We start from the raw sequence: 26,266 nt of genomic DNA on the forward strand, positions 1-26,266 counted from the left end.
TACAAAATAACACCCAATAAACACTTGGGTTCCATTCCAAAATAAATAATCCAATCTTAGGGTAAGATGACCATTTTACCCCTGACCTAATATGATCCAAAACCAAGGCCCAAAACCACTTTTTCCTTCAAGGACCATTTATGGCCCAATTTTCCAAAATAACATCAAGAGTAGCTTTGCATGCCCCAAATGAACCCAAACCCGAAATGCAACACTCTACTTCTATTAAATGAACTCCAACTCATGCATGGATGGTTCTAAGCTTCAAAGATGGCAACTTTATGTCTATAGGACCAAAAGAACACCAAGAGTAACAACTCTAAGCTTCAGAAATGACAATAATCCACAAGATCTCATCTATGGGACCAAAAGGGTCCAAAAACTCAAACAAAGGAGATCTAAGCATTAACAAAGCAAGTTCTAAGCTTTATACCTCAAATGAGGGCCAAATGATGATGATAACTCGGATCTTCAAGCTCAAGTTTCAACAACTCTTCTTCACCAACTTATTCTTCTTCCTTCTAAGGCTCCAAACTACCAAAAATACACTCCACAAGGTAAAGAACACACCAATATGCTATAGGGTTCGATATTAGGGTTTCTGGACAATAGATGATGATAAGGAGGCTAACAATTGGGACTTAATGACGTTATATAGGGTTTAAACCCTAGAAATTAGGGTTTTAAGTCTGACCACATACATTGCATGTACAACCTTGTACGTTGCGCGTACGTGCATGCCTCCGTGTTCCTTGAGTTCCATTTACACCCCACGCACACCAGGGTTACGCCCAATCCACTAAGCCCAAAACAACTTACATGATTTAGACAATGAATAAATAATTAAATAAATAATACCTTAGAACTATCGGGTGTTGCAATATTTGTGGGTTTTGAAGGATTCATGCTTGATTGTCATTTATCTTATGTTTATGATTCTAGTTCATATTTCTTATGCTTGTTTAATACTTTGATCACGAGGTTGGTACTTGAAAGAGCAATTTTTGGTTTATTTCTTTGGTTTATCATTGAATTTACTCAGAACAACGCTTTATGATGATAGAAGTCATCTCTAGTGAAACATCCCAAAAATACAAGCCTAAAATTTCGTTTTTAAAATCATATAACAAACATAATATTATCACCATAAAATAAAATCATCAAACATGTATCTCAAAATCTCATAAAATCTATCAATCATATAACAATCTCATATAAAATATCAGAGTAAGCTCCCAGGCTAATAAACTGTGGTGTGTGCCATGCCATCAACTCGAGCCTTTCCCTTTGTTAGCCGAAGTACCTGAAACCAAAACTGAAACTGTAAGCATGAAGTTTAGTGAGCTCCACCAAACTTCCACATAATATACAAAGCACATATCACAAATAACATAACTTTGGGACTACTCCCAACTGCATCGGGACGAATCCCGACAACGGCTTACCCGACATCGGACTCCTATCCGACATCGGACTCACCCCGGCATCCGACCGCATTGGGCATCGGGCTTATCTCGACATATATATATATATATATATATATATATATATATATATATATATATATATATATAACATAATCATATAATCTGCATCATGCTTGCCCCGACATCGGACCGAAACCGGAACAAATAACATATAACACATAAACTAGCATACATCGGGCTTGCCCCGAAATACATAATACATGGCATAATGAGTAACATACATCGGGCTTACCCCCGAACACTTAACACATAACATATAACATATACTGCATCAGGCTTGCCTGACATCGAACCGAAGCCCGGAACATATAACACATAACACATAAACATGCATGAATCACAAAGACATCAAGCATACATAACTATTTCTCGGGACCGCCCCGGCATCGGACCGAAGTCCGGAAGCATATAAACTGCATTGGTCTAACCCCGACACACTCTACTACTTAAACGGGCCGACATTGGTGCCTTAGACCCGTTCCTACTAGAGGAAAACTCACCTCACACTGCTAAAGTCCTGCTGACAAAACCCTACCTGCTGGATGACAGATTCCTGAATCTGTCAATCATCAAAATAACAACCAATTAATAATTGGGTTCCAACACATATACTCATAAGTCCATGCTTGGGGTAAAAGACTGATGTACCCCATTCAAGCTCAAGGCCCAATCAAAAGGCCCAAAAGTCTAATAATGAACCAAGGCCCAACTATGGCCCAATTTTCCAAATTGGGCCCAAACCTCTACATGGTCTTGCCTTAAGGCCCAACCATTTATTCTTGGTCCCACCACTTGACATTCTGATGGCCCAAAATCTCGTAATCATCAAGGCCCAAACTATGGCCTAATTTTCCAACTTGGGCCCAAACCCCTTACATGGGCTTTACCCTAAGTCCATTTGCTTGCTCTTGGATGGCCCAATATTATCCTAATCACCAAGGTCCAATAGGAAGTCCCAACTCCAAGTCCAAGTGAAATTAGGGTTTAACATAAAATGACAATTATGGTTAAGTGAGAGCACTTAAACCATTAGGGACTTAATCCATTAAGTCCACTACTCTACTAGATAAATCATATGGTGTAATCGGGCTTATTACATAGTCCAATTCATGTGGCCCAACTATGGGTCCCAATAAGTCCAAGGCCCATAAATCCAAAATTAGGGTTTTCTAAACCCTAATTAGGGTTTCTAACCCCTCACAACCCAAATAGGCCCAAAAGCTAAATCCTTAAGCACATTAGGGTTTCACTAGGCCCATTAGGGTTTCATGCATCTCAAACGAGGTCCAAACGCAATCAAAGCACACCGCCACCCAACACGGCGGCTGGTGGCGGCAGCCACCACCTTACGGTGGTGGTTTTGAGTTTCTTTTCATTATTCTTTTGCTAATTACAATCACAAAGCATTAATCCAAAATAACACACACACACGCTAACTAACATAAACACACACAACCACCCTAGTGGTGGACGACGGTGGTAGAGGGTGGCAGCCACCACCTCACGGTGGTAGTGGTGTCCTTCTAGGTTTTCTAGCTACACAAAACTCCAAAAAACAAACAAAAACATCAGATTATACACATACATGCGACCCAGAAGCCAAAAAGTCCACTACAACCTTCCTCGGGGTGGTGGCTGTTGGCCGGAGCAACAAGAACGAGCCCTACGGGCGGCGGCAGTCATGACTACGGTGCCACAACGGAGCAATGAAGAAGAAGAGTTGAGACTTCGCTAACAGCAACTCGGAGGGGAAGAACAGCAGTGCTACGACGGTTCTTACGGCGGTTGGGGCAACGATACGACACAATAGTCCTTCGAGATGGCAATCGCTGACCGGAGCAATGGAAACGAGTCATCTGGTGACGACAACGACAATATACAGTAGCGGTGGCGGCATGAAAGCTTCTAAGGTGGTGGCTGTAACAGAAGGAGAAGAGGGAATGACGTATGACACAAACTCCGTCACCTGCTTGGTCGTTGTCGGCAAAGAAGATGCAGCGGTTTGCAGCGGCGGCTAGGGATGGAACGTTGGTGGAGAGGCAAGGGTGGAGAGGTGGCGCCGGTGAGGGAGGCATAAGGGGGGAAAGAAGATGACGACTGCTAACTCTTGAGCTAGGGTTAGGGTTACGGGTCTTATATACCCCGTCCATTTAACAACTTTCCCACAATTACAGTTCTGGTCCCTCCCCATGGGATCTTTTCAAATTAAATCCAATATTTATCCTTTTGCCCCTTATTCCGTAATTTTCTTTCATAATAAGTCCTAATAATTACTGAACATACCCTCGCTTCTAAAATTCTTCTCAAATCAACTTCGTAATTTACTAAACAGCCCTCAACTATCAAAATTCTTCATAATTTAGTACGAGAGTTACATTAATTAATTTAATTGTTTTTTTATTAATTAAACGGGGTGTTACAACTAGCTTATGGATCATAACTCCTTTATGGATGTGTAAGCATTGACACCCTCTAGGAATTGGGGATTCCTTCATTCTTAAGGTTAATCAACTTTCGTGGGTGTAACTGCTTCAATTGAATCCTTGATTTTGATTAAGAAGGTGTGTTGTGGGCTTCCCCAACCTCCATACTACCTATGAGGAATCTTGGCATATCGTGCTTCATGATTGCTATAACGAATTTGGGATGAACGATAAGCTTCATATTGAATCCTAATGATAAAAATACAAATGCTCATTGTGTTGAAATGTCTTGGTTGACCAATTCTTTCCAATATTTGAGCATCTCATCATCTTGCTTAATTGCAAGCTTTTTAGTTATTCAAGTGTCTTAGTTTTCAAGCGATCACAACACCCCCTTTTAGTTTAATTTAGTTAGTTAGTTTTATTACACTAGTTCTATTGGATTGCATTGGTGATTGAATACAACCATTTCCCTATGGATCGATACCCCTTTTTACCATTATATTATGTTTTATTTGCAAACAAAGGGTGTAATTTGATTGGTGGACTTCACATCCCACGACGAGTTCGTCCACAAATTTTGAAATTTGCTCGTGCGTCGAAGTAGATTGTTACTACTATGATCCAGTCGACCCTTTTGTTGCACCCTTTTCGGAAGACCCATATATGTCAGATGAAACTTTTCAAGAATTGAAAAGGGTTGAAGAACAACAAAAACGAGATAAAGTGTCGTCTCAGGTTCTCAGTTAACGTCGTGAAGTTATTGCATCAGAATGCAAACAAGCTCAAGAGTGGATAGAGAATAATAAAAAGAAAATCAAAGAGCGTGAAGAATGGGTCAAAAAGACTAAGAAGACTATCAAAATGACTGAAAAATCACTTGCTGGGAAGGATGTAGAGATGATACATCTTAGGGTGCAAAATGATCGTTTCAAAGATAAAATGAGAATTAGGGATGACGTTGTTTTTGAAAAAACCATGTCCGAGAACCTTTACACTCATTTTTGCATATATCATATGCAACGGGTAATATTCGGTTTTGTCCGTCCTTAGTAACTGCAAGTAACATGGTACATTTGAACTCGTCCTTTTAGTGGGCTCCATCTACTACAAGGGTCGACTTATAACAATTGACAAAAGTGTGTACCTACAATACATTGTATATCTATTCAAATGTATTGATTACATTAAAATAAAAAATATAATAAAATATAGTAATATTAACTGAGCAACTAAGGGCGACATACAACAACTCAAATCGATCATCAACATCTGTTTGAATATGTGTCACCGTGTCAGAATTATGTTTGACCAAATTATGGAAATAAGACGAAAGTTTGGTAAAATAATCCTCTTTCATACCCCTTAATAATAACAATGTATATTGTTTCGCACACCAAGCCTGATGGTATGAGATACTGATTTTCAATAGTGCATTCATATCGTTAATAATATATTGTCGCCGATATACTCTACTATAATCTTCAGCCAAAACATCAACAAGATATTCACCCAAAACATGTTTGTTTGATTGTTGATTATTAGGTTGCAACATTGTGGAAGAACATGTGAGTACGTCAACAAATTTATTCACTTAGAAAAGTCCGCCATAATTTTTGATTCCTTTTACTCTTAGCAACCAAGAACAATTTTTCCTAACACACAACCTCATACCTTGATTTGGTCGATCTACTTATCTTCGTCTGCAAACCTTCTTGAAGGCATTTTTCCCAATCGCCCGTTTTAGAAGGTCTTTGTTATTAGTTATACAGAGGCATTCAATCTTTTGATTGAGGTATACCATCTGTGATAGGATGTCTTCACTAACATAAACTGGACATGCCGGTAGAGGGGGCATACCGTAAAAAAGGTTATTGGGAAACTTAGCTTTACGTTGGTCACCTAAATCATCTCCATCAGAACTGCTTTCTAAGTCGGTTATATCTAAATCTACATCAACAACATCAACAAAATCCCCATAACCATGTAGATTTTCAAATTTCTAAATCATAACTCTTTCCTTTTTATTATCATCTACTCCACCCCTATTGATAACTTTAACTTCTTGTTGGGGAACGTCAACATAACAACCACCCACTTCATTAAGATATGTTCGAACATCATCATCACCAACGTACTTGTGATTTTCAGGACTCCACGTAGTGAATATGTGAGTACCTTACATTAACATTTTCAACAACACTATGAAACTGAGGTGCACTAGGAGTTATGAAAGTACCTATTGGGTTGTTGCTCCATTTATCTCTGGATAAGTTACCAACCCACTCATTTCCTCTCTTGCCACCCTCCATAACCGCATCACCTTCATCAACCACCACAAACACTTTCACACCCTTCCTCTAACCGATTTAATTATTATGATCAACATTCTAACATCAATGTCTTCAACTATGACTATATAATGATTCAATACAGGATGATGAAAACGAAAACTAATTTTATATCTATCTAAAAAAGCGGTTTTCATTTTCACCGAAGATATAAAATCACTATAACTAATATATTCGGAAAATATCAAAGTGAATTTAGAAATACCTCCATGTGGACATACATATTTCAGATTTGTCTCCACAACTTCCCACCTCCCACCGGTTACAACATAAATAAAATATTCATTCATTTTATTAGAGGGTTTTTAAACAATTTTTCCAAATAAATAACAACTAAAGTTATAATATTTTACATTACTTTATATATAATATGGTAGTTTCGTAGTCAAAACCTATTATTTCGTAATCAAAACTTTAAAAAAATTAAAATAAATAAAATAAATTGCGCAAAATCGTAGATTAAACATCAGAGGAAATTGCAGACGAACCAAGTTCATCTGCGATTTTTGGTGTTGTATTTATACCGGAAAAAATAAAAAAAACTAAAAAAAAACCATTTACGAATGTACAACTGCCGATGCACGCCCATGCTTTAAACACTTATATGTTTGTAGTTCAATTTGTAAATCGCAGATGGATTTAATCCATCTGCGATTTTGTAGGTTATTTTTGTAATTTGGGTTTTTTTTGGCTATTTTCTGCAAAATAATTAAGAAAAAGGACTAAATTTGTAATTTTCTCATGCTTTAATATGTTGTTTTTATAAGGTCTAATTACAAAAACAACATTATCCAAATCTCATATAAATGGGGTAGGAAGGTAAGATGAAAACAATACTCAATTTTACGATTTAGGGTGCTAACCATGGCCCCCTGGTTTTTTAACCTGTAATACCTGTATGTATGTATGTATGTATATATTATGTACAATTATTAAATTTAGAAGAACGTGATTATAGAAACTTGAAGGAAATCGACACAAAAGTAAAAATCTAAAGTATTTGAGGATACCTATAATTCCTAATTTGGAATAAAACTTATCCTCCGATAAGTGGAACAAAAAGAAAACTAAAAAACTTTAAACTTATGTAACTTCGCTAACTACTCAGACTGAGAACCTGAGACACTGATTAAGTGATTATTCATAGAATTAGAGGTGATCGACCGAATGAATGATCGAGTGCTCGTGTATCTTCAACAATTGATGCGTTGTCGTTTCTGCCTTTTGGTGTGTGGTGGGCTGATCGATTAGTATGGGTGGGTCTAGACTATCACTTAAGCTTTGGCCTGATTCATGAATATAGTATAAAAAAGTGGGCCCCTAAAAAAATAGGGCCAGATGCCCACTCCCCCACCCCCTATTTTCAAAACCGTCCTTAATCATTGCATTTGATTTTCTGTAGGCTACAAAAATACCATACTTTTCAAAATGAGTTATTTATACCATGTTTTTGTAAAGATTTTAAAGAATCACCTTATGCTTTGCCTGATTCCTGAATATATTATAAAAAAGTGGGCCCCAAAAATAAAAATAATTGGGCAAGATGCCCACTTCCACCCCCCCTCAAAACCGGCCTTGAGCATCACGTTTGATTTTCTATAGGCTACACAAAAATATCATACTTTACAAAATGAGTTATTTATAGAGTAAATTATGCAAATGGTCCCTATGGTTTGGGATAATTTGTGTGCTTCGTCCCTAACTTATTTCTTTAACTCGAAAGGTCCTTACTATTTGTTTTTCTTACGCGTTTGGTCTGTGTCTTACCTAAAATAGTATTGAGGGATGATTGGTTCTCTAATTTATCTAACTGTTAGCAGATCATATATTATGTTTATTACTTGTCTATGTGCCAGGTACAAAGCTTATCTGAATATATCACATTTGACAGCAGTAAAACAAATCTTCCGATATCTGAAGGGCAGAAAGGGTTTAGGACTTTGGTACCTAGCAAAACACAACATCAATCTGCAAGCTTTCACAGATGTATATCATGTAGAATGTAGATTTGACAAAAAACACATTAGGAGGATGTCAATTCCTCGGTGGAATATTGGTGAGTTGGTCATCCAAGAAGCAGAATTGTGTTTCACTCTCAATCGCATAAGCAAAATATGTCATTATTGTCGGTTGTTCCCAAGTCTTATGATGAAAACCCATATTTTTGTGCTATAAATTTGGTTGATTAAACTCAGTTTAATCCATCATTCTTTCAACTAGATAAACTTATATCATCATATTTGAATACCAAGTTCTCAAAATTTCCTTATGTTCTTTCTTCATCCAAGATATGTATCAACATTTAAACATCTAGCATATATTTATATGAAACATCATATGTAACATGACAATTTATGTATTTCGTCGTATGATTTTTTATACAGTTATATTTTGACATATTTATCATTATGAATCTAGATTTCCCTCCTACAAGTACTACTTTTGTTGATCTTAATTGCAATGACTTATAATAAATCTCTACCATCACGAGGAACAAGACAATTACTAGTTAAAGCATGTATTGACCTTACATTCAATAGAATTGTACAACTTTTCAAAAGACATAGTGATATTGCAATGGAACCAAAGGAAATACACATAATGTCTGGTTTATCAAGAGGAAGGGGAGAGAGATGAGAATGATACGATGGGTAGGAACAATTCACAAACCAGAAGCATGTAGATGAACGAATAAATAAGAAAAGAAAGAAGTGGTGGGGTGGGGCTAAGTGGTGGGCCCATTTCTTTTTTAAATAACAAAAAATAGTAATTAAAATTAAAAAAAGTTGAGGGCAAAAAAGTAATTTCATATAGGTTTAACTAGAAAATTTTAATAGAGTTAATCATAAAGACCACTAATAGGACAAATTTAAAACTAAAAGGACCATTGATATGAAATGTCTGCTTAAAAGGGATCATTCACATTAAAAAAAGTTTTATAAGGATTATTTTAGGAATAAAAATGAAAACCATAAAGACTCTATAAAATATAAGATAAATTGAGGGTTAAAGTTATAATATTCAAGGGACCATATATGTCAATTGTTTGGAATACATATGGAAGTTGGGGGAGGAAACAAACCGCATTTTACAAAACTCACGATCCGTAGGTTAGAAAGGTTTTAATTTGGAATTGGTTTTATAAATGACCGTTGGAATTGGGAAGCCAAAAGGTTTAGGTCGGTGTATTGGCACATAAAATATTACCTTCTCCACTCTTCCTTCTTCACTTCACTCATCCCGCTTCGTTCTTCAAACACCGTCGGAGACGACTCGTCGCGACCTCTGTAATTCAGCTCACCGGAGACACAAGTACCCCCACCCTTCGTAAGACACTCACAACCATGTCGGTAATCCTAAGAAATTATCTGTAACTTTTCATTCTTTTTCCCTCTTATTTTAGTTCTCTAGGGTTTTCTGTATTTCAGATGTTGTAATCTCCTCTGTATGTATGGATACGAGAAAAATCGAAGCATACTCTAGTTTTCTAACTACACAAGTTGTATTGCGACTTAAGAACAAAAGGAAACTACATAGTTTTTCTGTAGTTTTGTTGGCTGTTTCATAAAGGTTTTCTTCTCTATCTTTTTATTGATTTTTTTTTCACTGTAAAATCTGATTTAGCGTGTCTGGTACGCTTGTTTCAGAATTTGTTCTTATGAATAACCAATTTTATCAGCACACGATGTTTTACTCAAATCTCTTTTTGTGGAAGATTTAATCACATAATGATTATTTTGTTTCTTGTTTCTCTTCTGTTGATTTGCACTTTAGTAATAAAATAACTCTGGTCAAACTCTTGCATGGTTTGAGTGTATTAGGTTTACCATATTATAGTTTGTTGGTTTGTTTTATGAGGTTAAATCATGTTTTGATTGTTTATTAACATTTTTACTCGATTCTAATCTTATTTTAATATTGCCCTAACAACAAAACAACATTGCTGTCACTGGTTATTATTAGGGTCGCATAATCTGCCACATTTATCAAAGTATAGTTGGATTCCCCATGTTACATGACTTTTTGAAGATTGTAAAGCTTCCATACGTATTTCAGTTACTAATTTATGGTTATTTGATAGGATAACTGGAAAAGTCAAGGTAAGAAACTAAACTTTACTTTGCTGATTACTTAATATTAATATACATGCAAAATGTCTAATAGGGTAATAATAAAAAAGCCTTTCCATACCATTTACAGGCTACAGAAGTTCAAATTGCTAATGTTGTATGCATTGGATGTTGGACAACCAAATGTTGAGGTATAAATAAATGTATATGCTTACATGTTCACAACATTCATCACATGTTACTATGCTTTCCTATTAAGTAACTCGTTTACTAGCCAATTTAGCCATGTAGTGTTAGCGGTTTGATTTAAAACCTTCTAGTAGTTTTTCTCATTCAAGTAGCTGACAAAAGAGTAGTTAAAAAAGGTTATTACTGATGCAGGAAACAATGAGGTTCTTTCTGAAAAAAAAACAATTTTATATATTAGCATGTTGTTTTTCTTTCCTACCTTTTCTATTTTAATCCTAAGAGCAACTTAGGGCGTCTGTGGTTCAAGGGTTCCATAGAAATATGAAGGAATTGGAATGGAAGATTCCTTAAGTTACACACTTGGTTGACAAAATGGATCTAATTGGATTCCATTAAACTCCCCCAAAATCTTTATTCAACATATTTATCATTCCTAGGGAAGAATTGGAATTCCTTTATTTACTTCTTCATTAAAAAAATTAAATTTGTCCTTACAACCAAATGTTTTTTTTTTTGAATCTTACACCTTCTTCTCTTTATTCTCACCCCTATTTATCCTAATATACAACTCTATAAATGCAGATATTTATAATCAATTGTTATATTATTAATTAGTTACATATCTTCATTTTTAATGGCATATTCCTTTTCTTTTAATGTTTATGAAATTAAAGTATGTTTGATGTTTATATAATTAATGTTTGCTAGCTGTCTTATGAGTAAATTCTTTTCCAGTAAATATCTATTATTTTATAAAAAAATGTCACTAAAGGGTGTTTTGGTCATTTAACATAATTTTCATTTCAATTCTTTTGAATCATTTTCAAACCAAACACAAAACAACACATGAAATGAATCGAAATCCTTTCCATTTTCTTTCCAATTTGTTTGACAAATTCCATTCATTATAAAAGTATTTTGCGAAGCACAAGTTACCTTACATTACTCTGAGATTAATTGCTATTCTTAATTCCAATCCATTTGAGAAATTCCATTCATTACTCTGCAACAAGAAAAGGCTTTAGAAACCAATTACAAAACTTGGGGTTTAGAAAAGGAAAAGAAGATGCCCCCGAGAATCAAAGTGTTAACATGTATGTTTTTACCCTTGACACTAGAAAAAACTTCATAATTTTTATGTTCTTATTTAGTTTTTCTGTTAATGTTTAAAGGTACACTTTTAGTTCCATTGAATCTCAAATACCTTTGCTTTATCAAATTACTTCCTTCAATCCATTGATTACAAGCTGACAAAGCATGGAAACAACATACAGGTGTACAGGTAGCTATAGCTATGAGTCTATGACCCTGTTTGTGTATTTCCAGAAATATCCCTCTGTTTCTAAAACTTTTGCTTATTTATTATCTTTAGGAAAGGATGTGCTTATTTTCTTAAAAAGATTATGAATATTGCATGGAAAAGTCCTTCAGCACTTATTTAGTATATATGCTTGGTAATTCTTTACAATTTATATTTGTTATTTAGTAAAAAAAAATTATTTATTTAAAATGTGTACTTTCTTTTGGCAAATTTAGACATCATGGAAGGGAAATGCCACATGGTGTGGTATTTGGTGGGTTGAAATGTTAGAAACAAGTGGTGAATATAAAGAGGGTGCTGGTGTTGTTTAAGGTAATAATCAATTCTCTTTTGTGAATAAAAATATAAATATGAGAATTTCGTGAAAAACTTTAATTTTTTTTGCAGGAACATCTTTGTTCAGCTGTGATGCTTGAACAAGGATCTTATTGCTGTTACCTTTTAGCCAAACTAATTATATTAAGAAAGTATGGATTTCATCTCATTCTTTTTGATGATCTATACAAGAAATGCCATCAGGTATTGCAATTTTTGTTAATATTTTAATAGATAATTTTCTTTAATATTTACTCATAAGAGCAATGTATTTCTAGCTTTTCATCAGAAAACAACAATCATTAACTTGAAGGGTATTTCAAGAAAAACTTCAATTTTTTGCAAAAACATCATATACCAAGTGCAATTGTGTTGGTCAATGTTTTATGTATGGTATGAGTATGATAGATTGTTTTTCTGTTGGCAAGCAAATTAAGGAATAATAATAGTAAATATATGTATCTGGTTTATAGGTCAGCAACCCCGGACCCAACACGTGTATGATGGTGTGATACTTAAATCGGTAAAATGGTGGATTTCACATTCAGCCTATTTATTAATATTGTGTAGACTTTTCCAAGGTCCAATGATTTATTCAACATAACCAACTTCCTGATGCTTTTTAAGATTATGCACAACATCCAGCTGAAGAAGTTGATGAATAAATACATACACACACACACAAAACTCCATTATCACATGGTTTTTGTGGGTTTTCATTCGTGTAGGTCAACAACTTGAAATTGTTGGATGACATGGCAGAACTGAGTTCAACCAACTGAGTTACATGATTATATAACAGAGCATATGATGGGTGGGGTATAAATGATAAATTTATGTATTTTTTCAATCATTGATGCTCAGTTACATGTGTGTGTGGTTGGTTTTAATTCTTTAATCCTCTTGGTGTTCGACAAAGGTTAAGGTTGTGGAATATTGTTTCATTTTTTTTAAAAATAGAATTGAGTTTTCATTTTCAGTTTTCAATAAAAATTTTAGAAAACGCATTTGGTTGAAACCGATGGAGTTTTCATCCTCCATTTTAGAAATTTAGAAAACTGTAAAGTTCACTTTTCTAATTTACATATATAATTTGACAAACTAAAAGTTTTCACTTTTTTTTTTTGAGATCTTTTGAAAACTGGATCAACCAAAGGTGTTTTCAAGAAATTTCATTTTCATCTGAATTTTCGACAACCAAACACACCTTAACCATCTCTTTGTCAACACCAAATTTCCCTCAGAATTAACAATTTCCTTTGATTTCAAGTGGTCATCAAACCTTCTTTCAGCGAAGCCTCCCTTCTATTCGAAATGTTTTGTTACCTGTTTTCCTGCATTTTTGTCCACCACATGTCCTCCCCCTCTTTTATTTTGAATTTTTTTAACTCAATTTTAGATTATTTAGGGTTTCACTGTTTGGGTTGTATTGAATATCATGAATCCTTGGATTGCATCAAGTTCCTGATTACATATGGCCATCTGGGAAAACCTAATAGCATCTCCAAAATGATATTTGTTATACTTTCCTTGATAATTATCTTTCTGTTACATAAACCTAATTTCATTCCTTGTTATATATAGTAGCAGTTGACAAATTAGTCGCTTATGATGCTTTAATGCTTTTGTGCTTCACTGACTTACTAGAGGGTGGTGATTGTTTAATGGAAGACTTATACGAATGAAAAATCTATCTGCATGTGGGATCGTAACATAGTCAACCCCAACAACAAGGCTGCTACTGCCTTAAGTTAATCCAATTCTTTAAACCTGATTGATTGCTTTGATACCAAGTACTTTGACTTTATAATCTTTAACTTGAAGACATGCTAACAGGTTATTTTTGATTTTTTTGGTGGACAAGGGTATTTCAAGAAGAACATTTTCGAATGGGCACTGGGAGGTTACATAGCCTTTGATGAATTTGAGAAAACGTCATATGCCAAGTGCAATTAAGTTGGTCAATGTTAAACAGTTTATTATTTTTTAAGGCGGATTGTGTACAAAACAAGTGCTTAATAATTTATCTGCATTTTTTTAAAGATACACATGGATGATTTATGCCAAGGCATGTGTATCACTTGTATGCTAATTAATCCATGTTGGTTTTGTACCTTTCCAAAGAAATCTAAGTTCATGACAAAACTGCTCTTTCTTTTTTACTGACTTGCTATATTTTCATTGGTGAAGGTCCACAACTTGAAATTGTTGAATGACATGGCAGAACTGAGTTCAACCTACTGAGTTACACGATTATATAACAGAGCATATGATGGGTGGGAGCAATGAAAATATGGTTAGAAAGTATGTTGAAGGAGCATAACTAAACCCTAAATCTCTAAAAATAGTATCTTTTTGAAAACATGGTACTCATTTCATTGTTTGATAATATTGTGTTTTGTCTCTTGTTCTCAACTTTATTAGTCCATTTTGCCAATGTCTTCTTCATCTCTTCCATTTGCATGTTTAAGGAGCATAACTATATCCTAATAATCCCTGAAAAGTCTCTCTAAAAAAGAATATTTTTTGAAATTTTGTTACTCATTTCATGATTCCATAACAGTTTTTGGTCCATGGGTTTTCAACTTTAACAACATAGATATTAAATATATATTTCAACATGAACCATTTTGCCCTTGTCTTCTTCATCTCTCTCATTTCCATGTTCAAGCAGCATAAATAACACCCAACAAAATTCTTCTCTTTCCTTAATAAAAAAAAAAGAAAAGTTTCATCTGATATCTGATATGTTTAAAAATTATTGTTGTTATTGTTTCAGATCATCAGAAGACACAAATGTATTTTCAAGATCCTCTTCAAAAGAACTTTGTCTTCATGGGAGCTTTCAAGATCTCTCTCTTGCGAATGGAACTGAGAAGATACTTGATACAGTTACTACTTTAGGTGTACAGGTAGCTATAGCTATGAGTCTACGACCCTGTTTGTGTATTTCCAGAAATATCCCTCTGTTTCTAAAACTTTTGCTTATTTGTTATCTTTAGGAAAGGATGTGCTTATTTTCTTAAAAAGATTCTGAATATTGCATGGAAAAGTCCTTCAGCACTTATTTAGTATGCTTGGTAATTCTTTACAATTTAAATTTGTTATTTAGTAAAAAAAATTATTTATTTAAAAAGTGTACTTTCTTTTGGCAAATTTAGACATCAAGGAAGGGAAATGCCACATGGTGTGGTATTTGGTGGGTTGAAATGTTAGAAACAAGTGGTGAATATAAAGAGGGTGCTGGTGTTGTTTAAGGTAATAATCAATTCTCATTTGTGAATAAAAATATAAATATGAGAATTTTGTGAAAAACTTTATTTTTTTTTTTGCAGGAACATCTTTGTTCAGCTGTGATGCTTGAACAAGGATCTTATTGCTGTTACCTTTTAGCCAAACCAATTATATTAAGAAAGTATGGATTTCATCTCATTCTTTCTGATGATCTTGCTATTGCAACTTTTGTTAATATTTTAATAGATAGTTTTATTTTACTATTAGTATTTAATAGATAATTTTTATTCAATATTTACTGATAATAGCAATGTATTTATAGCTTTTCATCCAAAAACAACAATTGTTAACTTGAAGAAACTCTTATTTTGGGGATTATGTTTTCAAAAACAATCAAGAAGGTTAGGATTTGATACATACGTTTCATGCATATAGGATTAATTTTGCCTAAATCAATGTACATTTTTGCTGTTACATGGTTTGTTTTTTTTCTTATCAACTGTAGATTTCATATTCATATATACACACTTAATGTAGACCCTCTGGCCTTTACATTTCATTAACCATAGTTACAGATTTTGTTGTTGTGGTAGTTAGTGGTAGAACAAGGGTTTTCATCTCCTATGCTATGGTATGTGGGGAAGATTATTATTTAACAAAATAAAAGACAACTTACTTTTGTTTATGGTGTCAGTTCTTTTTAGGGCTAAATGCAATATATAACAACTTACTTTCCTTTCTTTGTGTTAAGTATCCTAGTTTCATTTTTTTTCTATTACAGTATTCTACTTTCAACTTTTCAGATTAAGAAATTAATAATTATTTAAGTAAAGATACCATTATTATTGAAGAAAAAAATTGCAGTTAATGGTTTTTCTTTGTTTCTCTTTCATTGATTTGCGTCTTACTAGCAAAATAACTATGGTTAAAATCTTGGATTAGTCATTTGGTCTGAATGTGTTAGGTTTGACATATTGTAGTTGTAGTTGGTTTGTTTGTGAGGTTCAATCATGTATTGATTTGTCTATTAATATTTTTACTCCATTCTAATCTTATTATTGATTTGTCTAACAACACCACCTTATTATTAAGGTCACATAATCTGCCTGCCACACTTATCAACACATAGATTGATTCCCCATGTTATATAAATTTCTAAAGATTGTAAGTAAAGCTTTATTTATGTATTTAATTTCTAATTTGTTTGTGTTTATTTGATAGGAAAAGCTAGAGAAAAAGCTAAATGACCATATACGGTGCCAAGGTAAATAACCAAACCCTACGTTTGTATGTTGTAGTTGAATGTTATTTACATGCTAAGCTATAAAATCTTATATTAAAATATTATACTTTCATAATCTAACCTATGATATGAAGACATTGTAATTTTATTATTTTTCCTATTAGGTCACTGTACTTTGAAAAACTAAACATGTTTGGTTTTGGATACCATTTATAGCATTATAAATTCAAAGTTTTTATTGTGAAGATAGTTTACTATCAAAATCTAACCAATTGCCTGCAAAATTATACTCCAAATCGTAAAATTATAGTTTCAAAATCCACCCTTTTAAGACAATGTATTTTTAATACATTCTACTTTAGAATCTAAACTTGTTTAACCATGGTTACCAATTATAACATTATACTTTATATTTATTTTATTTTTCATATTAAGACACCATAGCTATTCATTAACAATCAATTTTTTAGTTTTTAACAGGCTTGGAGTAATTATAGTTCTCGTGTGTTAGTGAGTAATAAATACACCGTCAATTCAAATTCTTCATTTCTCTTATTGGAAGTTGCATCTTTCCACAGAATTGAATCTCACTCAATAAAATGTTTAAGTGAATGAAGCTTCATTGATTTAAATTTAGTCATGTAATGTTTTCTGTGTTGATATTCATATTAAAAATATTAATTCGTTTTGAATAATGGCAACAAGAGAGGCAGAGATGAATCATCAGATGATGCAACAAGTTTCTTTGGATATCACCAAATTGGTTATGATAACAACAAGCCTCAAAACATATGTGAAATTTTGAAGGGAAATTGTGGGAAATAACAAATAAGGGTGTTGTTATCATTGAATCTCAAATAAGGTTAATTATGCCTTCATGTTAGGAAATTACCATCTTCTATCCACTGATTACTAGCTGACAAAGCATGGAAGCGATATGCAGGTAGCTACGAGTCTATGACCCTGTTTGTGTATTTCCAGAAATACCCCTCATTTTCCTAAAACATGTGCTTATTTATTACTTCGGGAAATGGTGTGGTTTGTGGTGGGTTGAAATGTTAAAAACAAGTGGGTGATGTAAAGAGGTATTAAACAATTCTCTTTTGTTAATAGAAATTTTTTATACGAGAATTTTGTTAAAAAAAACTTCATTTTTTTCTTCATTCAGCTATGATGCTTAAACAAGCTTTTTATTATTGTTACTTTTTATCTAAACCAAACCAAACCAATTATATTAAGTACGGATTTCATTTTTAAAATCAACCATATTAAGACATTGTTTTAATTTCTTTTTTCTAGTAAGACCATGTAATTCTAATTTCTTTACCATTAAGACTTTTTTTTTGAAAATCTAACTACTTATATTATTATACTTTCAAACTCCAACCTATTAAGAAGTTGTTTATTTTCCTGTTAATCTGAAGGCTAAACTTGATTAGCATTATACCTTCACTTATTTTCTATTAAGATTGTACTTTCAGTTTTAACATGATACTATTTCTTATGAAATTATACCTTCGTAATCTAACATATTAACACACACTTGACACAATGTACCTTTTTTTTTATCTTCTATAATGACTTTTTGTTTTACTATTAGTATTTAATAGATTTTTTTCTTTAATATTGATTCATAAGAGCAATGTATTTATAGCTTTTCATCCAAAAACAACAATTGGTAACTTGAAGAAACACTAACAGTTTTTTTTTTCTTATTATTATTTTTTTAGTGGACAACTAGGGTATTTCGAGAAAAACTTCAATTTTTTAGTTGAAGTTCTCTACTACTTTTGTCACTGTGAAATCCAATCAATACCGATGAAATGCTTAAGAGCTTGGTCAGGCTGAGATGATTATGTATGATAAAAGCAGGACTTTAACTTGTAACCAAATGGAGTTCAAGAAATGCTAAAGCAGCTATTGCTATCTCTGTATCAGAAATTACACAGATGGATTCGTTGAACTTACCTAATTTTCCCTTATACATTTTCTTATCTGTTTATCATTCTAATGTTCTGATTTGTTAAATGTGCAGACACCTGAGATTCTTCATTTGTTAAAGCAGATCAAGGAGAAGCTGAAAGAAGTTTGATCAAATGGTAAATTCTTTTGGTAGCAATATTTAACAATTTTAAACAGTACAAAATGCAATTTTATAATTTAAACTAAGACAAATATATTACATACTACCTCCGTTCCAAATTAATTTTCCACATTTGACTTTTGAAGTCATTATTCTTCAACTTTGACCTCAAATGATAATACTTGATGCAAAATATATGGATGGATTGTATTTTAAATTTCTTTTCATTGTTATAAGTTTTATCAAGTAACACAATTAAAAATATTTAAAGTCAAAGTTGAAGAAAAAAGACTTCAAAGTCAAAAGTGGACAATTAATTTGGGAGTATATTAAAATGGAAAAAATACCATAGGAACGAAATTCGTTTTATTCCGTTTTTTTTAAATTGCAAAGAAAATATGAATTCTGTCGGATTGATTCATTAGTTTTTAGTCCGCCTTTTTCCTCTATGGATTTCCATCAAGGTTCTTGAATCTTTACTTTTAAGTCCAACTGAATTTTGGAAAAAAAAAGAAGCTTATATCAGATTGTGTATTGTTCCTGATATGAGGCACATAACTTTTTTTTTTCTCAAGAAGTGTTGCAGTGATAATGTGCTGCCTAGATTAAAATGTCTTATATTTTCTGGATTTGTGTCTTATCATCTGGTATGTTGTTGTTGGACTTTAGCAGCACCAATAGAAACTTTACACCAAAATAGAAACAGGGACATGAAAGCAACTTTACAGGGGACAAAAGTTAGAAGGGCAAAACTGGAAAAAACTATGCAGTTTTTGGTAAACTAAACAGGGACAGAGCATACCAAATTTTTGAGGCTTTTCTTATTGAACTTCATAACAGAGAAAAGTGACATATCAGTCACGTACATAGCAGGTCTATTTAAAACAAAAACTTACATAAAAATAGAGGACTTTCAAACACTAGTTTGATTTATTCCACATTAAAATAAAACACGTGAGCAGCAGCCTTTGAATTAGCTCTCAATAGTTGTTACATTCTTTTGTGCTATAATTAGATATTGTTTATTTGTTCTTATAATCTTTGAGGTTTTCATGTTTTGCATTTGTGTATTCCACAAGGCAAAATATATTTATGATTTTTTAAAATGTGATATACTACTCTTTACTTCTATAGTCAGGTTGCTGGTTTAGGTCCAAGAGCTAGGGAATCTTTTTGCAAATTTGGTCCTTATTTCATGGTTTCTCAATCGCTTTTTGTACCTGGGTCATCACCTAGATGTTAAACAACATGTCCTTATCTTCGTCTCTTTCTTTTCCATTTTCAAGGAGCATGATGAAATTTCAACAAAATTTCTCTCTTTCCGAATATGTTGAAGGAGCATAGCTGAACACTAAATCCTTAAAAATAGTGTCTTTTTGAAAATATGGTACTCTCATTTCATTGTTTGATAATACTATGTTTGGTCTCTTGTTCTCAACTTTAGCAGTCCGTATGTTAAATTTATGATAATGACCATTTTGCCAATGTTCAGGTATCATAACTTACCCCCAACAAAATTCATCACCTTTCTTAAAAATTATGTCATACGTTTAAGGAGTATAATTATATCCTAATAATCCCAAAAAGATTCTTTAAAAGAAGAACATTTTTTGAAATTTTGGTACTCATTTCATGGTTCCATAACGTTTTCCTTAATGAGGATTCAGACTGGTTATTGCTAATGTTGTGATGCAGGAAACAATGAGGATTCAGACTTGTACTTAGAGCCATCCATCACCAATATATATATATATATATATATATATATATATATATATATATATAGAATTAGAAACTATACCCATATGTAAGTTTTTACACACAATTCTAAGAGTTTAAATTTTATCATTTTAAAATTATTTTTAGTTACTTGCCCTTGCAGCTTCTCAACCTTATTTTGTACCAACATGATTCCAGTTTTTCATTAAAGAATTTGTATGCAATGTATCATTTGATCATCTATTACATTTAAGTTTTTAAATTGCATTGTTGCTCATTCTCCCATTTAAATTTCATGGGTTTAATTATAATAGCAGTTCTATTGATTTTAAAAAAAAAAGTCACTAAAGGGTGTTTTGGTCATTTAACATCATTTTCACTTCAATTCTTTTGATAGACATGCAAACCAAACACAAAACAAAACATGAATGGAATTGAAATCATTTCCATTTCCTTTCAACCATACACATGACAATTCCTTTTAGCCATCCGATTGCGGGTGGTATGCTGTGCTTTTCTTGAGGGAAATTCCATGGAACCTGAATAGTTCCATCCAAAAATGACTGACAAAGATCTTGTCTCGATCAACCTGTTCTTGTAATAAAGATTTCCCTGGTACAGGCTAAATTCCCGATGTGAATTGCAGTCGACTTCCAGCTCCTTCTTCACTCGACTTATGAATGCCATCTCCTCCCTGAGTTTGTTCCAATGTTTCCAACACCCAACCTCCATATTCTGCATCTCAGCATCCAAGCCCTTGCGAGAAAGAGCATCCGCTACCTGATTACTTGCTCCCATTCTATACTGAATCTCAAACTCAAATCCCATTAGTTTGGAGACCCATTTCTGGTAGTCACTACCCACCACCTGCTGTTCTAACAGGTACTGTACTTGAGATTGAGTTGATCAGTCCGTACAATGAACTTCCGGCCTAACAAGTATGCCCTCTATTTTAGTATGACTTTAACAATTGCCATGAGTTCCTTCTTATAAATGGATTTGAGCCTTGCCCTTGCCCCCAATATGGAACTGTAGTACGCTATGGGTCGACTGTCTTGGGTTAGAACTGCTTCCAATCCATGCCCCGAAGCATCAGTTTCAACCACAAAGGTTTTTTGGAAATCCGGCATAGCGAGAATCGGCACTGTGGTCATAGCTTTCTTCAACTGCTGGAAGGATTCTTTTGCTACTTCATTCCACCCAAACTGATCTTTTTTTAATTGATCAGGCAATGGTGAGGCGATTCTAGCATAACCCTGGACAAACTTTCTGTAGTACCCTGTCAGGCATAGGAATCCCCTTCGAACTCTCAACTGCCACTCCTTCCGAAATCTCATGACCCAAGTATGATAATCGCCTTTGCCCAAATTCACATTTTTTTATTCAAAAAGAGTTGATGCTTTTCCTGTAGAGCCAGAACTGTGATCAGTTGTTTTTCGTGGGCTTCGGTACTAGAGCTATATATTAAAATGTCGTCAAAAAAGACTAGGATGAACCTTCGTTTAAAAATGGCCGGAAAACCTCATTCATGAGAGATTAGAAGGTTGCAGGGGCGTTAGTAAGCCCAAAGGGCATTACCCGAAATTCATAGTGGTCGTCATGTGTTCGGAATTCAGTTTTCTAGATATCTTCCGTCTTCATCTTGATTTCCCGACTGAAGGTCCAACTTACTAAAAATGATTGACCCGTGCAACTCATCAAGGAGCTCATCAATAACCGGAATGGGGAACTTGTCGGGAACAGTAGCCCGGTTGAGAGCCCGATAATCAAAACAAAAACGCCAAGACCCATCTTTTTTTTTTTATACAAGGATAACAAGGCTCGAATAAGGGCTTCTACTAGGTTGAATCACACCTGCCATAAGCATTCCTTGAATCATTTTCTCAATTTCTTCCTTTTCAAAGTGAGAGTACCTGTATGGTCTCACACTCACGGGATCGGTGCCTTCCTTCAACGCGATTTGATGCTTAATGTGCCTTTTTGGTGGCAGTTCGGTGGGTTCGTCAAAGATTCCTTGGAATTGGGACAAAATGGGCTCCAAGAATTCTGGAACCATCCGAGCTGCTTCATCTTCCTTCTCAGTACTGTTGAGCTCAATCAACACTCCGGTCTTCTCTTTCCTTATCGTTCTCTCCATGGCTTTGAGGGATACTAAAGACTTTCCTAGTGAGGGGTCCCCTTTTAGGCTCACTTGTCGATCCCCTACGGTGAATACCATAGTTTGGTACTTCCAATTGGTCTGTGTAGTTCGCAATGTCTCCAGCCACTTCATTCCCAGTATCACATCCGAGCTCCCTAGCGTCAACGGTAGAAATTCTTCAACAATGTCAAGCTCTTGCAGTTGTAGCATCACCCCTTTGCAAATGCCCCTCCCTTCTTCATTGTCACCAGTTCCCATTCTGACTCCATAAGGTTCTGTGTCAGTGATGGGTAATGCCAATTCCTTTACAATTTGGGAAGAGATGAAGTTGTGGGTTGCACCGGGATCGATGAAGGTTACCACGGCCAGGTCAAAGATTTTTCTGGGCATCTTCATGCATTTTGGTGAGGTCAGACCCGCTACTGAATTGAGGGACACCTCGATGAGTTCACCCATCAGTTGAATCGAGGGCAGCAGGAGGGTCTATCACTTCCGTCTCTACTTCTTCCTCCTGCGCTTCTTCTCTTTCTTCTACCAATATCACATTCACTTAGGACTTGCATCGATGGTTCTTATTCCACTTCTCGTCACAGCGATAACAGAGTCCACGAGCCCTTTTCTCGTTGATTTGTGCCTCTGTGAGAGGTCGATCTCCCCATAACTTCTTCGGGTAATTTAAGTGGAGCGGGATGATGGGTAAGATCCATGGATCTGGCCCAAATCGAGGGGAGTTCACATTCGTCATTCCTTTCTGATACTGGGCTTAAGACCTTTGATGAACCTAACGATGGCGACGCGATTGTCAACTGCCTCTAGGGTGCCGCTAACTCGACAAACTTCCTCACGTACTCCGTCGCCGTTCCCGTTTGTTCCAGTGTAGACCATTGTTCGTAAATGTCCCCTCCTTGGATCGGCCTAAATTTCTTCAAGAACACCTGTTTCATCTGTTCCCAGGTTGTGATTGCTTCTTGCTTATCGGACCAACGGTACCATGAAAGTGCATCCCCGCTCAAACTAAGGATGGCAGCTTCCAGTTTCTCTTCGTTGATCAATTGATAGATGGCGAAGTATCTCTCAGCTTGCAAGATCCAACCGTTGGATCTTTACCATCGAAGGTAGGCATGTCTATCTTCTTATGGCGGTATTCATAACGCCCTCCACCTCTTCCTCCATCGTTTTGGTTGACGGTTCCAAAGACGAGACCACTTCCATTGAAGCTTAAACCTCCTTGACTGGCGCCGCCCTGACCGGAGCCTCCATGGCCGGAATCACCCTGGCCATATCCCCCAGCTACATCGCTTCCCACACCTTTGCTCTTGTTTTGCTGGTGCCCGATGGGAGTGTGATACAACCCAGCTCAAAGTGTACATACACAAGGAGGCCAAAACGAGTCAAACCTCGTGACCCGGAATCAATTGAACAGGAGCAATTCAATGCCATTTTTAGGATTTGATTAGACCCATTGGGTCAACGAAACAACGAGATAATGGAAAGGTGGGGGGCAGTTAACAAGCTAGTTTCCAGGAGCAGTTAGTGATCATTCCAAGTGTTAATTAGCAGGTTACGTTTCAATTGTTTTTCAGTTCAATAATTTTATCATTTGTTTGTTTGTATTGGAGACTTTGCCCCTCTCGAATCGGGCCCTTTAATTTTATCTAATCATTTAATGCTTGCTGTAATTCTGAGATCCTATCAGAGTGATAAGGAGAGAACCTTGAGTACCAGAGGTCCCATCGTTCTTTTAAAGCAACTTAGCTAAAGTCTTGTTAATTTGTTCTTGATTCTGCCTCATTTCATCTTGCCCATTAAGGATGATATCCATTCTTTGCTTGATCTCTTGGATATCACCACCGTGAGAGTGAAGTTGGATCTGCATAATCCCAACTTGTTCTTCAACCTTCTTGACTGCAACGGCCTCCTTCGATGCTCCTCCCATCGGAACGAACTTCTATGATACCAATTGATAAGCTCTTCCTTTCCTGTAACTGAATTCTTCACAACCAACACACAATTGAACAAATAAAACGAAGGAAAGAACCAAAAGATTACTGATCATTCATAACAAAAGCCCCATATTCGAGAGAGGGATTTCTCCTGGTTCTAGAAAGAACTTCTTACACACACAAAGCAAAAGCTAGCTAATATGTCCTCTAACAAAAAGCTGTAACTGCTCTATAGGACACATGCATCACCCCCACGATCAAAATAGTGCTAAGGTCACTAACAAAAGCAAAGAAACAACCAAAAAGATTATTTTCTGAGAATCATCTTCCCAGACCTCAGTCTAATGGACTGGACTCGTAATTCATAGGTCCTCTTGGGCCTCTTACCCTTCCTGGAGTAAACTAGGAGTGGTTGATGCTTATCACAATCCACTGATTACAATTAGACAAAGCATGGAAATGATATAAAGGTGTACAAGTAGCTATAACTGTGAGTATAACCCTGTTTGTGTATTTTCAGAAATACCCCTTTGTCCCTAAAACTTGTGTTTTTTTATTCTCCTCAGGAAATGATGTGCTTATTTATTTAAAGAGAAATTAAATATTCTCTTACTTTTTATTCCTATAAATCTTCCTACCCAATTAAATGATAGCATGTGTCACATTTAATGCTCATTTAATAATATTTTAGTATACTAAAATGATACATGTCATTATTTAATTGAATATGAGGATTTGTAGGAACAAAAGTAGGAGAATATTTAGTTTCTCTTATTTAAAAGATGCTAAATATTGCATGGAAAATGCCTTTAGCACTTGTTTACTAGGCCTGGTAGTTCTTTACAATTTATATTTATTATTTAGTCAAATTTTTTATTTATCTAAAAATTGTAATTTCTTTTAGCAAATTGAGACATCAGGGAAAGAGAAATGCCGCATGGTGTGGTCTTTGGTGTGATGAAGTGTTAGAAACATGCGGTGAATATAAAGAGGGTGCTGGTGTTTAAGGTAATAATCAATTCTCTTTTGTGAATAAAAATATAAATATGAGAATTTTGTTAAAAACTTCATTTTTTTTGCAGGAACATCTTCGTTCAGCTGTGATGCTTGAACAAGCATCTTATTGCTGTTACCTTTTAGCCTAACCAATAATATTAAGAAAGTACGAATTTCATCTTATTCTTTCTCATGATCTATACAAGAAATGCCATCAAGTATTGCAATTTTTATAAATGTTTTAGTTGATAATTTTGTTTTACTATTAGTATTTAATAGATAATTTTCTTTAATATTTACTCATAATAGCAATGTATTTATAGCTTTTCATCCAAAAACAACAATCATTAACTTGATGAAACACTAACAGTTTTTTTCTTCTTATTATTTTTTTAGTGGACGACAAGGGTATTTCAAGAAAAACTTCAATTTTTGAGAACACATCATATGCCAAGTGCAATTGTGTTGGTCAATTTTTTATGTAAGGTTCATGACTATGTGTGACAACTCGAAGTTCGTTCCATTATTTGTAACCCGTTTCGTTAATACATTCGTCGTTTTCAATTTCGTTTCCGTTTACGTCATCAAATAAAGTCATAAATGTGGGATTTCTATTATGACTTAATGAGTGTCCTAACGCGTTTAGAACTCATATTAACACCCCATTCTAGTAATCGGAATATTTTTAAAATCGACCATATCGGGTTATGACAACTTAATCGGGTGCGACTAAAAGCCACGTCTAACGTCGG

The 26,266-nt window shown here is 34.5% G+C and overlaps 2 long non-coding RNA genes across 8 annotated transcripts; one reads left to right on the plus strand and one right to left on the minus strand.

Moving 5' to 3' along the window:
* The first annotated feature begins 9,381 nt into the window (after positions 1-9,381).
* Positions 9,382-26,081, plus strand: LOC145101334 (uncharacterized). Of its 7 annotated transcripts, none has more exons than XR_013705607.1 (17): positions 9,382-9,607; positions 10,225-10,361; positions 10,462-10,522; positions 11,693-11,802; positions 11,893-11,974; positions 12,057-12,153; positions 12,229-13,906; positions 14,021-14,116; positions 14,347-14,460; positions 14,936-15,068; positions 15,159-15,227; positions 15,318-15,414; positions 15,492-15,571; positions 16,612-17,718; positions 18,364-18,732; positions 25,601-25,680; positions 25,911-26,081. It is a non-coding gene; the product is annotated as an uncharacterized LOC145101334 (long non-coding RNA). The 7 variants fall into 7 exon arrangements; XR_013705610.1 differs by having other exon boundaries at positions 14,021-14,112; XR_013705611.1 differs by having other exon boundaries at positions 12,229-12,308; positions 13,806-13,906; positions 14,021-14,460.
* LOC145101335 (uncharacterized) lies at positions 20,777-25,023 on the minus strand. The gene is made up of 2 exons (XR_013705613.1): positions 21,932-25,023; positions 20,777-21,840 (listed from the first exon to the last, which is right to left on the minus strand). It is a non-coding gene; the product is annotated as an uncharacterized LOC145101335 (long non-coding RNA).
* Positions 26,082-26,266: the final 185 nt, after the last annotated feature.

This window comes from Lactuca serriola, chromosome 4 (assembly GCF_051521515.1).
Source record: "Lactuca serriola cultivar US96UC23 chromosome 4, Lser_US96UC23_V15, whole genome shotgun sequence".
Lineage (NCBI taxonomy): Eukaryota > Viridiplantae > Streptophyta > Magnoliopsida > Asterales > Asteraceae > Lactuca > Lactuca serriola.